Source organism: Prionailurus bengalensis, chromosome C1 (genome assembly GCF_016509475.1).
Source record: "Prionailurus bengalensis isolate Pbe53 chromosome C1, Fcat_Pben_1.1_paternal_pri, whole genome shotgun sequence".
In the NCBI taxonomy this organism is placed as follows: Eukaryota; Metazoa; Chordata; class Mammalia; order Carnivora; family Felidae; genus Prionailurus; species Prionailurus bengalensis.
In genome coordinates this window covers 37,708,335-37,723,987 of record NC_057345.1, presented here as the reverse complement: position 1 = coordinate 37,723,987, position 15,653 = coordinate 37,708,335, and the positions used below count along the sequence as shown (strand labels likewise).

General features: G+C 46.9%; 1 non-coding gene across 1 annotated transcript; it reads left to right on the top strand.

Moving 5' to 3' along the window:
* Nucleotides 1-10,760: 10,760 nt before the first annotated feature.
* LOC122482330 lies at nucleotides 10,761-10,892 on the top strand. Its single transcript, XR_006297118.1, has one exon. It is a non-coding gene; the product is annotated as a small nucleolar RNA SNORA72 (small nucleolar RNA).
* Nucleotides 10,893-15,653: the final 4,761 nt, after the last annotated feature.

Sequence of the window (15,653 nt, the reverse complement as noted above, 5' to 3'; positions counted from 1 at the left end):
CTCACCCACCCTAGGGTCTTAGGCAAATCACACCCTGTGCAGCATTCCTCACTGTAAATGAAGACAGCGCTCCGACAGGTGAGGGGACTAAGTGACTGCCCTTTGAGGACCACGAAGGGGTGATTTCCTGGGCAGAGTTTTTCCAAGGGAAACCTCAGCTCCTGCTTCCTGATGAGCCATGCCTCTGTCTCCAGCTAAGTAAGGGTCTAAGACCCCCTCATTCCAGTCCTCTTGCCCATCTCCTTCCCTTTCTCCAGGGAAAATAGGAAGCCAAGGGCAGGGGCCTTCATCCCCAGGAATTTCCAGGAATTCCTATCCCTGCCCAAATGTCACCTCCTCAAGGAAGACTTTCCAATTTTCCAATCTAAAATAGCATCTTCCTGGGGACGCCTGGGTGGCTCAGTCAATTAAGCGTCCGACTTCAGCTCAGGTCTGATCTCACCGTTCGTGAGTTTGAGCCCCGCGTCAGGCTCTGTGCTGACAGCTCAGAGCCTGGAGCCTGCTTCAGATTCTGTGTCTCCTGCTCTCTCTGACCCTCCCCCACTTGCACTCTGTGTCTCTCTCTCTCAAAAATAAATAAACATTAAACAAAATTTTACATAGCATCTTCCTAAAATAAAATAAAAGTAAAATAAAATGGCATCTTCCCTCTCTGTCCTCTTCTCCTGCTCCTCTTTTTTTAATTGCATTTGTCACTGTCAGAAATTATATTAGACATTTATTAGTTTACTTGTTTATCATCTGTTTCCTACATTAAGTGATAAGCAAGGATCTGTTATTTGCCACCATCTGAAGAGTTGGATAGAAATGCTCAAAGATTAGAATGGGAGAGAGCCAAAGCATAAGAGACTGTTAAAAACTGAGAAGAAACTGAGGGTTGATGGGGGGTGGGAGGGAGGAGAGGGTGGGTGATGGGTATTGAGGAGGGCACCTTTTGGGATGAGCACTGGGTGTTGTATGGAAACCAATTTGTCAATAAATTTCATAAAAAATAAATTAATTAATTAATTTTAAAAAAATGCTCAAAGATAGGTGTTGCACCAATGAATGAATGAATGGATGGAATCAAAACTAAGCACAGCGCACAACTTCAGTGCTCATCCCGGATCATGTCTGAGATATCAGTTTCCAAAGTGAAGAAAATAATGTGTAGGATGACCGTTCTGAGCAGCCCACCCGACACTGGCCCCCCTCTCCTGTGGCTCTTGGTTACACTTAGACCCTGAACCCCTCACTCGCCACTGATTTACAAATTGCCAAGACAGTCCCTACATTGCTGATGGTTTTTTTTTTTAACGTTTATTTATTTTTGAGACAGAGAGAGACAGAGCATGAACGGGGGAGGGGCAGAGAGGGAGGGAGACACAGAATCGGAAGCAGGCTCCAGGCTCTGAGCCATCAGCCCAGAGCCCAACGCGGGGCTCGAACTCACGGACCGCGAGATTGTGACCTGAGCTGAAGTCGGACGCTTAACCGACTGAGCCACCCAGGCACCCCCATTGCTGATGTTTTGAAATGAGCAAGCACTGTAGGGGTGAGTCTGGTCTTTCTCCCAAGCTTATTGAGGGCATATTCATCTTTGTGTCCCTCCCCACAGTGCCTAACAAATGTCATCTGAGTGTTGTCCCTCAGTGAATTAATGAATGAGTGAACAACCGAGAGAGTGAGCAAATGAGTGGACTGTAGATGGATAAATGGATGGATGGATGGATGGATGGATGGAGAGACAGAAAAAAGGAAAAAAGAGTCAATGTATTGATTGGATGGATGATGAGTGGATATTGGGTGAATAGCTAGATTACGGAGAGACAGAACAGATGAATAATTTATGGATGAGGGGGGAAATGGATGGATGGATAAGTGGATAAGTAAGTAAACAGATTTGGTTTACTGTGTCTCAAAATCTCCAAAAGGGAGCCGCCTGGGTGAGTTGGTTAAGCATCTGACTCAGCTCAGGTCATTATCTCACAGTTCGTAGGTTCGAGCCCCACATGGGGCTCTGTGCTGACAGCTCAGAGCCTGGAGCCTGCTTTGGATTCTGTGTCTCCCTCTCTCTCTGCCCCTCCCCTTCTCACTCTCTCTCTCTTTCTCTCTCTCTCAAAAATGAATAAACATTAAAAATAATTTTTTTTTAATCTCCAAAGGCATGGAGGAAAGGGAGCAGATTTGTTCTGCCTCCCTACAAGAAAGAGTTAGGATCCTTAAAGATATAGGAAAGCAGTTTTCAGCTCATTAGTAGGTCCTGTCCTAGAGATGTGCAAATAGAAAACTAGGCATCCCTCTCCCCCATCAAAGGCTGAGGCAGGCAAGAATCTAGATCCTAGGCCTTCATTCTCTACCCTGAATCTTGGGGATTTTCTACCTCAATACCTTTTCCTAGGGCTGAGGACAAAGTCGATGACAATTGTGCTAACACTGTGAGCACTTACTAGGCACACCCCTTAACAACAGCCAATGAGGTTTGGATTGCTCCTCACCCTTCTATCTGTCTGCTTTTTCTCCTTTGTCTAGGTTGCCTTATAGATCAGAATGCTAAAATCCCAGAGTCTTAAAACCCAGAGACCAACTGTGTGGCCTTGATCAAGTTATTACCCTCTCTGATCTTCAGTGGTATCATGTGTAAAGTGGAGATACCCATGCCTGCCTCCAGAGTTGCTGGCAAAATGAAATGAGAGAGTTACATAATGTGCCTCGTGCAGCGCTGGGCGCATTTGAAAGTCTTCAGTAAATTACGGTACCGAAACTGATAACTGGTTTTAGCACTGATGTCAGTATTCAAATCCACATCCGTATTTGTATTCATATTTATTAGAAATATGATCATGGTAGAACATATATTACATATATCGCCACAGGCTCATAAATCTAGAACCTCAGATTCAGGGATTGAAATAACAAATTATTAGAAACTGACCATCTCAGTTTAGAACTGTAGAATTACCAAAGCTCAGAGCCACGGATGGTTCATTTCGTCAACTCCCAGAAACTCCCAGGACTTCTGAGATCATGAGTCCAGCCACCGCATTCAGCCTCTCCCCAGGGCAGGTGCCCCTCTCCAGTGTCCTTCACCCCAATAGGCAGGCCAATGTTTTGGCCTCTGAGCCCCCCTTGGGGTGTCTGGCTGGACCCCTTGGCCCTTCGCTCCTGTTCTCAGACAACCCAGAATCCCAGGAATTTGCGGCCACAGCGAGTGGGGGCCTGAGATTGGACCTGGGGGATGGTGAAATATGGAAGCTCCCAGAGTTGGGCCTGGTGGGGAAGGCCACATTTTCTGTGTCATGTTCTATTGCACGCCAATCAATTACAGTGCGCCCTATATAAACACATCATGAGGGCTTTGACAGGGGGCCGGGGTGAAGTTGGGTGTCAGGGTAAAACAGGGGATAATAAAATCACTGGAGATTTATTTCTCTAAATTGGAAACTTCATGCTTACACCTGACTAAATCATCAGGCTGAAATTGGAGCCGACTCCCACGGAAAACACATGTAACCTTATCCCATCTTTGTTTAACGGCGACCCATCAAGACGCCTGATGGATTCTGCAGATGCGGCCAGCGTTCTCCTTAGGTTCCCTGAGTTCTGGGGGTCTCAATCAGACCTGTCCTCACCGTGCCCACCCTGCTCTCTGGTTGCTCTTCCAGGGCTGGCCAAAGCGGCATCTCCTACTGGCCGGTGTCCACGTGCAGCTCCTGTGACTCAGCAGCTTGCCCTTGGCTTCCATGCCCAGAGGGACCCCAAGATTTGTGGACGCAAGATGCCTGTACCTAACATCCTCCTTTCCCACGAAGCCGTCCTCTCGCGCTGCAGAGGAGCAATGCTGAATAACGAGAGAGGCAGCTGTGACTTCGAGAAAAGAGCTCTAGGCTAGAAATTGTCTGCCCTGAGTTCAAAGCATGCTTCTCTGATAAAATCCCTTTGTCCCTCCGGGTAAAATGACTTTGCTATTTCCTTTTGTCCTGTCTCTTCTCTCATAAAACTTTCACGATATTTGAAGAGGTAAGGGATTAACAGTGCTTTATCATTTATAACTGACGGTATATATTTGTACACAATTCTCCGTGCGAATCATGAAGCACTGTATATAGCACCAGGAGACAGTAAGAAGTCATCCACGCCCTGTCTTAAGGAATCCCCCCTTTACCAGGAGTGACCAGCCAAGGTCCGAAGGAGGAATTCGGGAGGGAAGCTAATCAGTAAGCCCCCTGTGTGTGCTGGGCACTGGGTTACTGCAGCTAATACAAGTATTTCAAAGGATGCCCCCATCCCAGATGAAAGTTACACACTCACTCCACAGAGGAGAAATCAGGGATCAGAGAAGTTACCTAACTTTCCCAAATCACACAACCAGCCAGGATAGTAACCAGGACATCAACATAGGTTTGTCTGACTCCAAAGTCCATTAAAATGTATGACAAGTGCTCTGTGAGGCCTGAGAGAGAAAAAGGTGGGCAGTAGGTTCCAGGGCTCGATGTGGGCCCTCCCCCGCTCCCAGCCCCTCCCTTCAAGTCCATAAATTCTTACACACACACAAATACACTCACCCCAGTGCACACCGCAGGTGGTCAGTGGCTGGGAGGACTCCAGGCTCACACCTCCACCGCTGCCCTGCCCTCCGGGTGGAGCAGGGAGGGCTGGGTAGAGCAGGAGGAGTCCTGTGTGTCATTTTCGGCAGCAGTCAGCAGAGCCTTGCAAAGTGCAAGATGGCTTTTTTAGCCCAGCATAAGGATCTAGTTAAAAACCAATAAATCAGCAGTGAAATGTGCATAGCAGCCTTCTCCGTAAAATCAACATGGCTTGCTCCTCTGCAGGGAGCCTTCTGACCGCCAGGCTGAAGCGGAGGACTGAGGCAGAGCCCGCCTCTGTCCCATAGGGGTCTTGGGGGAGAGGGGTCTCCCCCATCCCCTGAGAAGATGAGAGCCAGGCCACCTGGGTCCTGCCTAGGCGGCGCCTACACTTGAGACATCCCCTTTCTAGCCGCAGAGATCAAGAAACGTGTGAGCAGGACCCAGACTGCCCTCCGCCTCCTCCACGCGGCTCCCCCTGACACAGAAAATCAAATTAGGAGACGGATGAGCTGGGGAGTGGATGAGAAGGGGGAGCCCCAGGGCGGCTCCCCAGCACAAAATGCAGAACGCCATCTGCTGAGCGGGCTCGGGGACCCCCTTAGGATGGTGTCCCGGGAAGACACGCCACTGACCTCTGATAGGACGGGTGCCCCCGCCTGCCTGTGCCCAGGCCAGCCCCCAGACCGACGGGGCGGGGGGGATTTGAGGAGGCCCCAGATCCCCCTCAGGACGGTATTTAATATCTGTAAAACTGCCACTCGGGCAGCCAAGGTAAACAGCGTCCCCGGCAGTTCAAAGGTGAGCGAGTTTAAATGTTTCCCCTTTGGCTGCAAGGAATCGGCGCGGGCCTGTGGCAGGGCGCCCCGGGGAGGCCCCCCGCGCCGCCAGCCCCAGGCATCTGTGCGCACAGAGGCTGCGTCTCCCACACAAATACTCAAAATTTCTCATTAAAACTTATGACTGTGTCAACAGCGCAGCCTGGGCCCCTAATCTGGAAAAGCCATTTCGCCACCCGGTCGGCCCGCCGCCGCACGCCCGGGAGCCGGGGCCCCGCGCCGTCCCTCCGCCCGGCGCGCACCGGCAACGGGTGCGCTCGGTCTGCTGGGCGCGGGCCGGGCTGGCGACGCGTGACACCGGTCGGGTCAGGTGAAGCCCGGCCACGGGGCTCCGGCTGGACTTGCCTGAGGGCGAGCTGTGGCGGGGCGGGGGCGCGGGCGAGGGGCGTTAAACAACACAGCTCCAGCTGCACCCCTGCAAACCCGCGCCCAGGGGAGCCATTCTGCTCCTTCCGGAAAGGGCTTAGCTCTGCCCCCGCTGGATGCCACAGTGCAGCTGGCAGGCCGGGGGGCACCAGAGATGTGAACACAGGGACCTCCAGGCCCTCGGCCCGGGAGGTGTGGAAGCACCTGAGCCAAGCTGGAGGACAGAGGAAGGCTGCTCCGAAGAAGAGGGGAGGGTGGGCTCCATTCTCAGGAGAGAACGGAGACTGGACATGCAGACTGAAGGGGAAGACGGAAACCAGACACCTGGGAGTGGAAGAGTCCACCCTGGCTTCAAATCCCACCTCTGACACTTGTGCTAGTTCCCTTTCCTCCTCTATAAAACGGGGTCAACGATAGGAAGTTAACACCTGTACCACCTACCCCAGTTCCTGGCATACCATGAGTGCTCCACACACAGTAGTTATTCATGCAGTCAACCTGTATTTGTTGAGGCCCTCCTATGCAGAGCCATGAAAAAATACCTGGCATTTTAGGGGGAAACAGGCAAGGTAGCAGAACACTGAGTGTCATGAAAGGGGATAGAGAGGATATAGAGTGGGCACTAGAGGAGGGGTCCCAGAGGAAGAGATACATACGCTGTGACTCAAAGATGAGAAGTGGCAAAGGTGGTGGTGGAAGACATTTCAGGAAGAAATAGCCTGTGCAAAGGCCCTGAGGCAGAAATGAGGCTGATGGAGAGGGGCTGGAAGAGCGTACATGCCTACAACTTTCCATGAGCACTTTTGGATTTGAGTCTTTGGGGTCTGTGTGTACGGATGCACACACATGTCCATGCATACTTATATACATAAGAGTAAACACTTAATGTATGCAGATTTTATTATGCCCCAAAATATGTACCCGTACGTGGATGCTTTATGCTTGTTTAAAACGTGTAGGTCTTAGACACCGTATGTTTTCACTCTTATGTGGATCCTGAGAAACTTAACAGAAACCCATGGGGGAGGGGAAGGAAAAAAAAAAAAAGAGGTTAGAGTGGGAGAGAGCCAAAGCATAGGAGACTCTCAAAAACTGAGAACAAACTGAGGGTTGATGGGGGGTGGGAGGGAGGGTGGGTGATGGGTATTGAGGACGGCACCTTTTGGGATGAGCACTGGGTGTTGTATGGAAACCAATTTGACAATAAATTTCATATATTGAAAAATAAATAAATAAATAAATAAAAAATAAATAAAATGTGTAGGTCTTTTTGGCGGTGTGCACAAGTATAAATGGGTAAGCATATAGATATAAATAGGAGTCTATTCGTGGGTGTGCCTATACCTGTGATGGGACATTTATGTGAGTCTGAATGAGGGCTTGTATGTTAGTGTTGGCACACGCATCTGTGCTCCTTGATATCTTTGTGTATGCACTTGCACTCACACACACTTCAACAGATACGAATTCCCTACTTCCCTCACCCTGTCTGCTATCTGTGTGTGGGAGCTAGGGTGGACTGGGTCCCGAACATACACTTGCCTTCCATGGACAGCAGACATGCTCACAGACAGGCAATGTCTACAACTGGTACTCCTCGGCCTGATGGACCCACTTCTTTCCGAGGCCATAGACATTCTGTTTGCTCCACTCCAGGGAAATAAGAAAAGAAAAGCATGGCAAGACTTTTCTTCAGAAAGCTGCAATCCAGGCACCCCCCCCACCACCCTACCTAAGTCCCAGACTGTGGAGACACTGCTGAGTGGAGAGCAGGGGCACTGGGCCCTGGGAGTGGGAAACTGCTGCCCTACCCATCCCGGCTGTTCTGCTGATGTGCTGTGTGGCTTGGATAATTTGGTTTGCCTCTCTGAGCTGTGGAAAATGAAGACTGTGCTCCCAACTCTTTCATCTTAGGCTGAAATAGAACACAAACAGGGATGTGGCAGATGATGATCATCCCTCCAAATTTTTCACTGAACTGGATTAGCTGCCAGAAGGAAGGAAGGAAGGAAGGAAGGAAGGAAGGAAGGAAGGAAGGAAGAAAGAAAGAGGGAGGGAGGAAGGAAGGAAGGAAGGAAGGAAGGAAGGAAGGAAGGAAGGAAGAAAAAGGAAGGAAATAGGGAGGGAGGGAGGAAGGAAGGAAAGAAGATGGAAGGAAGAAAGGAAAAGAAGAGAGAAAAGAAAGGAAGGAGGGAGGGAGGAAGGAAGGAAGGAATCAAACAATCCTCAGAAAAGCCTCATGAAGTCCTAAATGTTCAGTGCACACATGGTTTCCGAAGGGACAAGAATTTTGCCTTCATCATCTCTGTACGGTATTCTCGCCCTAGAACAGTACCTGGCACTTATTTGTTAGGTTGATAAATGTGCTCATTGAGCACTCATTCATTCACTCAGCGAAGAACCCTGGTGCCCTTGTCCTGTCCCAGGCCTTACCGGGCCCCCACCAGAGAAGAAGGAACTCTTACTTAGGCTTCACTAAAATTGGAGGGACATGGGCACCCCTTTAAACTCATGGCCTCCCACCTCCACGGAGCCTCAAAACTACCAGGAGTGGCTGTTAAAATCCACGGTGGCTATTAAAATCTCCCCTCTCCCCTCGGAACCTCCGACCTTGCTCTTCCTCACCCTGCCCTTTCAGCGGTGACCTTCGCGGAGTAATCAAAAGCCATCAACTTTCAGCCACAAAACCTACATATTTAGGCGTGCCTCCTCCAGTCTCATCTCCTTCCCTCCCATTGGAATGACAAGTAGGGTTCCCCTCCCCATGGGAAGCCAAACCCTCCCCTCTGCACCCCCTCCTTGCTACCCCAGGGAGCTCACCCCACCTCCTCTCTGTCAAACCTTCTACCTCCACGTTTGTCAAATGGACCATTGTGAAGTGTTCAAGAGATACAAATCCAGTTTGGGGTGTTGTGACCAGCGGTTGACCTAAGTAAAACAGGAGAGAAAATATCAGGGTGTCACATCCAGCGTCACGAACCTGGTTTCGTGTGTGTGTGTGTCCATGTGTGTAGGTATCCCGGGTCCGGGTCCGGCAGGAAACATAGGTCTGACTGTGGCTGCATTTGGGAAAGGGTGAAAGGCACCCTTCTGCTTCTCTTTTGCTACCTCTTCCTTCCCATCTGTGGTTAAACATCCTGAAGAATCACACAAGCAGCCTCTCCCGTAAGCTCAGCTTCTCCAATCACTGCACCCCTTCTGCCCAACCACCCCCCAAATCTCTTCACAACCAGTTTTCCTTAAAGAGTTGCCTGCATTCAGTATCTCCAAGCCCTCACCTCCCATGCCCTCACCTCCCATGCCTTGGCCAATCAGCACACCCCTGGAACCAACGGGAGCTGCGAGCAGGCTCCTAAATCCAGCGAAAGCTTTGCCTATGGGGCTCACACACAAGGCACAGACTCTGTCCTCAGGTCCCACTTGGCCTCCTCTCCTCCGGCTGACCTCTGATTTCTTGCCACCTCCTCTGTGGACTCTTTTGCTCCTACCCAGCTGTTGGTGTTGGCGCTCCTGGGAGCTCACTCCAAGGCCCCCTTTTCTTCCCGCTTCCCCTCAGGAAGAGTGGCTTCCAGGTCCACAGGCCCAGCCTCACCTCTGCATCCCAGCTCTCCAGCTTCCTCCCCAGGGTGCCTCCGCTGGGGTCCCACAGGCCCCTCCTGCTCAGCACACGCCAAGAGAACCCCCTCCCTGCTCCTGCCCTGTGCATTGCCAGCACATCACCCAAACCAGAAAGAGGCGCCGTTGGGGCCTGCTCCAGGGCCTGGCTGTCTGGTCACTATCTCATCTCTCTGGCATCCCTCCACTCCTCCCCCTGCCACACCGTTGGAGCTGCCATGGCTCTGCCCGGTTTCTTCAGAGTCTGCTGACTACAGGCCCCCCAGCGCTTCTTTCTATTGGCCCTTGTTGCTCCCTGCTCCAACCCAGTACCTCTTCTCTGCTGTTAGACTGGAGCCCGGCCTCCTCATACACACTTGGAAAGACATGTCCATGCTGGCCCTCCATCTTTGCCCCCTGTAATTTTATGCGCTCACCCTGCTGGTGCTTCTTGGCTGGAGGTAGGGGTGTGACTGGCTGGCCCCTCCCCTTGCTTGGCCTCCCTAAATTCCCTCACTCTCAGGTTCCTCTGGCCACGGCTGGGCTGACCCAGGGCACCCCAAGCTCACGTTCAAAGACTCAGGCCAGACCCAGCTGCTAGGCCCCATAAATGAGGATTAGGCGCCCCCCTTTGAGGCGGGCGGGTGGGCTGTGAGAAGAGTTGGTTTGGTACAGATTTTATGGCAGGATCACATTTCGTCATCAGACCCCCCTCTGAAGCCAGCCAAGGGCAGGTCAGGGGCAGGGGAGTGGGAACCTGAGCTGCTCCATCAGCTCAGAGCACAGGGCTGCTGGCACAGGAGGGAGCCGGGGCTGGGAATTAGGAGCCCAAGTCCGGCCTCCCCTCTGCCACCCCACCCCACCCCCACCCTGCTGTGTGAACTTGGGCACATCCTTCCACTCTCTGGACAGTGGTCTATAATGCAGGGGCCCTAGACCAGATGGGCCCTCAGGCCAATTCTTTTCCAGGCTCCCAGGTCCTCCTCAGTTTGAGCCATAACAGAAGCATCCCCCTTCCCAGAAGGTTGCAGAGCTACTATATGTATACAAACTCGGATTAGGGTTGCCAGATAAAATACAGAATGTCCAGTTAAACTTGAATTTCAGGTATACAACAAATAATTTTCAGCATAAGTGTATCTCAAATATTGTATAGACATACTTATACTAAAAACTATTCAGGGGTGCCTGGGTGGCTCAGTTGGTTAAGCGTCTGACTTCAGCTCAAGTCACGATCTCACAGTTTGTGAGTTCAAGCCCACATTGGGCTCTGTGCTGACAGCTCAGAGCCTGGAGCCTGCTTCAGATTCTGTGTCTCCCTCTTTCTCTCTCTGCCCCTCACCCACTCACACACACTCTCTCTCTCTCTCAAATAAATAAGCATTAAAAAAATTTTATGTGAATATTTTCACTGTTCTGATTTTGTAATAATCAAGGCAGGCTAAACATGCACTATATTAAGACCATGCATGTGTCCCCAGACTTAGTTCTTTCCCTAGGTCTAGTTTTATCAATGCTGGTGATAAACCAAGTCTGACTTACATGATGCATCTGTGGAAAATGTCTGTGACTCTAAGTATCTGGTCATCCTTGAGAAATGACAGCAAAGCTAGTGTAATAATTTTTGAAGATAACCATTGCTAATTTGATGATTACCAGTTGCCATTAAACAAATTGTAAAACTTTTATGTTTTATTTTCTAGGTGATTCTGATATCATTTGAAGCATGCCAGAACAGAGTGGTGAAAAGTAAATCATGTAAAATTTTTCTTTAATAAAATTGGCTAGAGCTTGTTTTTAAAAAAAAAATTTTTTTAGGGGTGCTGGGTGGTTCAGTCGGTTAAGCGTCCAACTTTGGCTCAGGTTGTGATCTCACGGTTCATGGTTTTGAGCCCTATGTCAAGCTCTGTGCTGACAGCTCAGAGCCTGGAGCCTACTTTGGATTCTGTGTCTCCCTCTCTCTCTACCCCTCCCTGCTCATGCTGTGTCTCTCTGTCTTTCAAAAATGAATAAACGTCAAAAAAAATTTAATAAAAATTTTTTTAATTTTTTTAATTAAAATAAAACTATGCATTGTTTATCTGAAATTCAATTTAACTAGGTGTCCTGTATTTTTATTTGCTAAGCCTGGCACCCCTACCCTGGATGCACTGGGATTTAAGGGCTATGGCTTCATAGTCCATCTAACCAAAACAGGTTAGGTTTGGACAGATTAAGTAGTCTGGGGGAAAATCATCAAATTGGGCAGAGATCAAGAGCCAGTGGGGATTTTGTGAAAGGGTGCTCCAGACAAAGGGAATAGCACTGGCAGAGGCCTAGAGGTAAGATGGCATTGGGCATGTTCCAGGAAAGGCTGGATAGGAGTCTGAGGTGTGGGATGTAGGCTTTAAGTGGCCAAGATGCGCATGAAAAGATAAGGTGCAGTCAGATCACACCATGTCCAATCCATGCTGCTGCTGACATTAGGGGAGGGAGCCCAAAAGAGGTCTGAGTTGAAGCAGGATCACAGCCAGACATTGGGGTGCAGGGAGCAGAATCAAACCACCCAGAGATTAGGGAAAAGGAAACTGGTATCGCCTGAGAGGAGGAACCTCCAGGATCTGCCAGGAAATTGGGGCTCAGACCTGTTCTATGTACAGAATAAATGATAAATAGCAGTCAGTAAATGGTCACTGTTGTTATTATTATTAGGTTCCCAATAAATGCTGTGGTTTGGTACCAACTGACCTTACCCCATAGTTGGTACTGGTACCAACCAGTACCCCCCCCCCCGGACTGCCCCCATGGGACTGGAGCCATTTCTTACCAACTGGGAGCCCAGACATAATAGGACAGTGGTCCCTGGAAGAACTCACCCCCTACCCAGCTCTGCCATCCTTTCCTCTCTCCTTTGTCCAATATCAATGAGAGGTAAACCATCAGGGGAAATATTATGAATGCAAGGACATTTCAGGGACCCAGTGAAAATTACCTTAGGGAGAGGGGATGCTTTACAAAAGCCCCTAGAAGATCCATTTACACAAACCTCTCGTTATTCTCACAGCAATTCTAGGAGGTAGGTGTTTAAGCCCCATTTTAGAGATGTGAAAACCAAAGTCTGGAGAGGGAAAGTCCTTTGCACCAGGTCCTCACTAATAGTAAGTATGAGAGGCCAGGTTTCAAATTCAGGAACTCTTTTCCTTACGTAAGACTGAGTCTGTGGATCAAAGCAACAAAGACTGAGCCCAGTGTCCACATCAGCCTGTGCATGCATCCTGACCCCTGCTAATCCCATCCAGCTCAACAGATATCAAACCTCCCGCAACCTAGTCAATGAGGGCTTGGAACCCATCCTGCCTCTGTGTCACATACATGCCTCTTTCTATGGTGCTGTGAAAAGACTAGAAAATTCAGAAACCTTGGATCCAGCCTCAAATTCCCCAGTTCTTGGTTACATGGTTTCAACTTTCTGAACTTGTACTTCCTCATCTGGAAAAAGAGGATAACAATGTCTTCCTCCCAGGAATGTTGTGAAGGCCCAATGGGATAATGTATACGAAAGTGCTTTCTAAACTGGAACGCATGGTGCAGGCTTCCTTCATTGCCTAAATCACAGATAAACAATATCAGCTTTTAAACTTCAAAGCTTTTTCTACTTGAAATCTTCCAGATTCATGGGGTGGCCTCTGGTCTAACAGACAAATCTAGCTCACAGCTGATTTGCAAGGCAGGAGTGATTGGTGACACTTCATTTACTCATTTGTCAAACATTTGCTAATCTCTTCTGTGTTGGGCTATGTTTGGGGCACGGGTGAATTGAGACATAGTCCTTGCCCTTGGACAGGTGGCCAGTGGGGGAGACTGAGACAGACAATAAAGTTACAGTTATAATCAGTTGAAGTATGAGCAAGTATAAAAACATTATAAACAAGTGAGGAGAACTTGTCTGAGAACTGGAGAAGGCTGTCAGAGAAGACTTCCATGAAGGGAATATCTGCACAGGGTCTTAAATTATTTATTCCTTTATTCAACAAATATTTACGGATCTCTTCTAAAGTGCTGGGATGCATCAGTGAACAAAATAAATAGTCCCTGCCTTCAAGGAGTTTAGTAGAGAAGATAGACAATAAAAAGTTGAACAACTAAATTATAACACTATCACATCATGTATAATATATGCATGTGTAATATAATATATCAATGGGTTAGAATATAATATCAGATGATATGAAAAAATAAGGCAGGGTAAAAGGATAAAGACTTATAGGGATAAAGGGGCTAGTTTATATAAATTAACCAGGGAAAGACTGTAAGAAACTGACAGTTGAGCACAGACCTGAATGGAGAGACAGCACGAGCATAGAATAACAAAAATACAACATAAACTTAGTAAGATGTAGCTAAAACAGTGCTTAGAGGAAATTTTATAACTTTACATGTTTATATTGAAAAAGAAGAATGACTTAAAATAAGTTATCCAAGTTTCCATCCTAAAAGAATCTAGAAAAAGTGTCACCAAGTAACTAGAAGAAAAAAAATTATTAAAGATAAGAGCGTAATACATTAAAATAGAAAATAAACAATAAAGAAAGGTCAACAAAATAAAAATATGGTGCTTTGAAGAGATGGATAAAATTGATAAGCCCATAGCTACACTGATCAAGAAAAAGAGAGAAGACACAAACTGCCAATATCAGAAATAAAAGAGAAGACATCAGTACAGATCCTACAGACATTAAAATGATATAAGGGAATATTATGAACAATTTTCTGCTAATCAATTCAACAACGTGGATGAAACTAACATTCTTTAAAAGAAATAATTCGCCAACATTGACACAAGAATAGAAAATCTGGCTAGCTCTATATCTTTAAAGAAATTGAATTTGTAATGTTTTAAAAATTCCCACAAATAAAATTCCATCTATTTTCATCATGAATTCTTTCAAACCCTTCATGAATCAATAATACAAAACTCTTTCAAAAATATAGTAGGAGGGAACACTTTCCAACTCATTAAATGAGATTAGTATACTCCTCATACCAAAAATAGGCAAGGACATTATAAGAAAATTGGGGTGCCTGGGTGGCTCAGTCGGTTAAGCATCCAACTTTGGCTCAGGTCATGATCTCATAGTTCATGAGTTCAAGCCCCACATCAGGCTCTGTGCTGACAGCTCAGAACTTGGAGCCTGCTTTGGATTCTATGTCTCCCTCTCTCTCTCTGCCCCTTCCCCACTTATGCTCTCTGTCTCTCTCTCTCTCTCTCTCAAAAATAAATAAACATTAAAAAAATGTTTTTAATATAAGAAAGGAAAATTACAGAGGCGCCTGGGTGGCTCAATCAGTTAAGCCCCTGACTCTTCATTTTGGCTCAGGTCATGATCTCACAGTCATGAAATCAAGCCTCGCATCAAGCTCTGTGCTAACAGCATGGAGCCTGCTTGGGATTGTCCCTCTCCCTCTTTCTCTGCCCCTCCCCTACTCATGCTTGCTCTCTCTCTCTCTCTCAAAATAAATAATAAACTTAAAAAACAGTTTATTCCATCTCAAGAGTATGCAATTATTCACATTAACACAATAAAGCAGAAAATCAAATGACTATCTCAGTAGATAGTAAAAACATTATTTGATGAAATTCAATACACATTCATAATAAAAACTCTCAGAAATCTAGGAATAAAACTTTATCAATCTGATAAAAGATATCTGTGAAAAACCTACAGCTAATATCATGCTTAATAATGAAATATTAAGCTCTTTTTTCCCCTAAAATCAGAAATAATTCAAGGATGCCACTCTTACCATCTTTATTAACATTTGTAGAGGGGATCTTAGCCCATGCAATAGGCAAGAAAAAAAAAAATGGCATAAATATTGCAAAGGCAGAAGTAGAAGTGTCTTCATTCACAGATGACATATTTTGAACACAGAAAATCCTAAGAAGTTTATAAAAAAAAATTATTAGAACTTATTAATGACTTTATGACTTTAGCAAGAATGCAAGATACAAGGTCAGTTTAAATATCAAGTATATCTGTGTGTGTATATATATATATACTAAAATTGAAAAATTAAAATGAAAAATTTTTAATATTTAAAATAGCATCAAAGAAATAAAAAAATTAGGGATAAATTTAGCAAAATATGTACAAGACCTCTATACTGAAAACTAAAAAACATTGCTGAAAGAAATAGAAGGTCTAAGGAAATGGAAAGGCATGCCATTTTCATGAATTGGTAGGCTTAATGTGGTTAAGATATCAATTCTCCCCCAAATAAGTTGATATATTCAATACAATCTCAATCA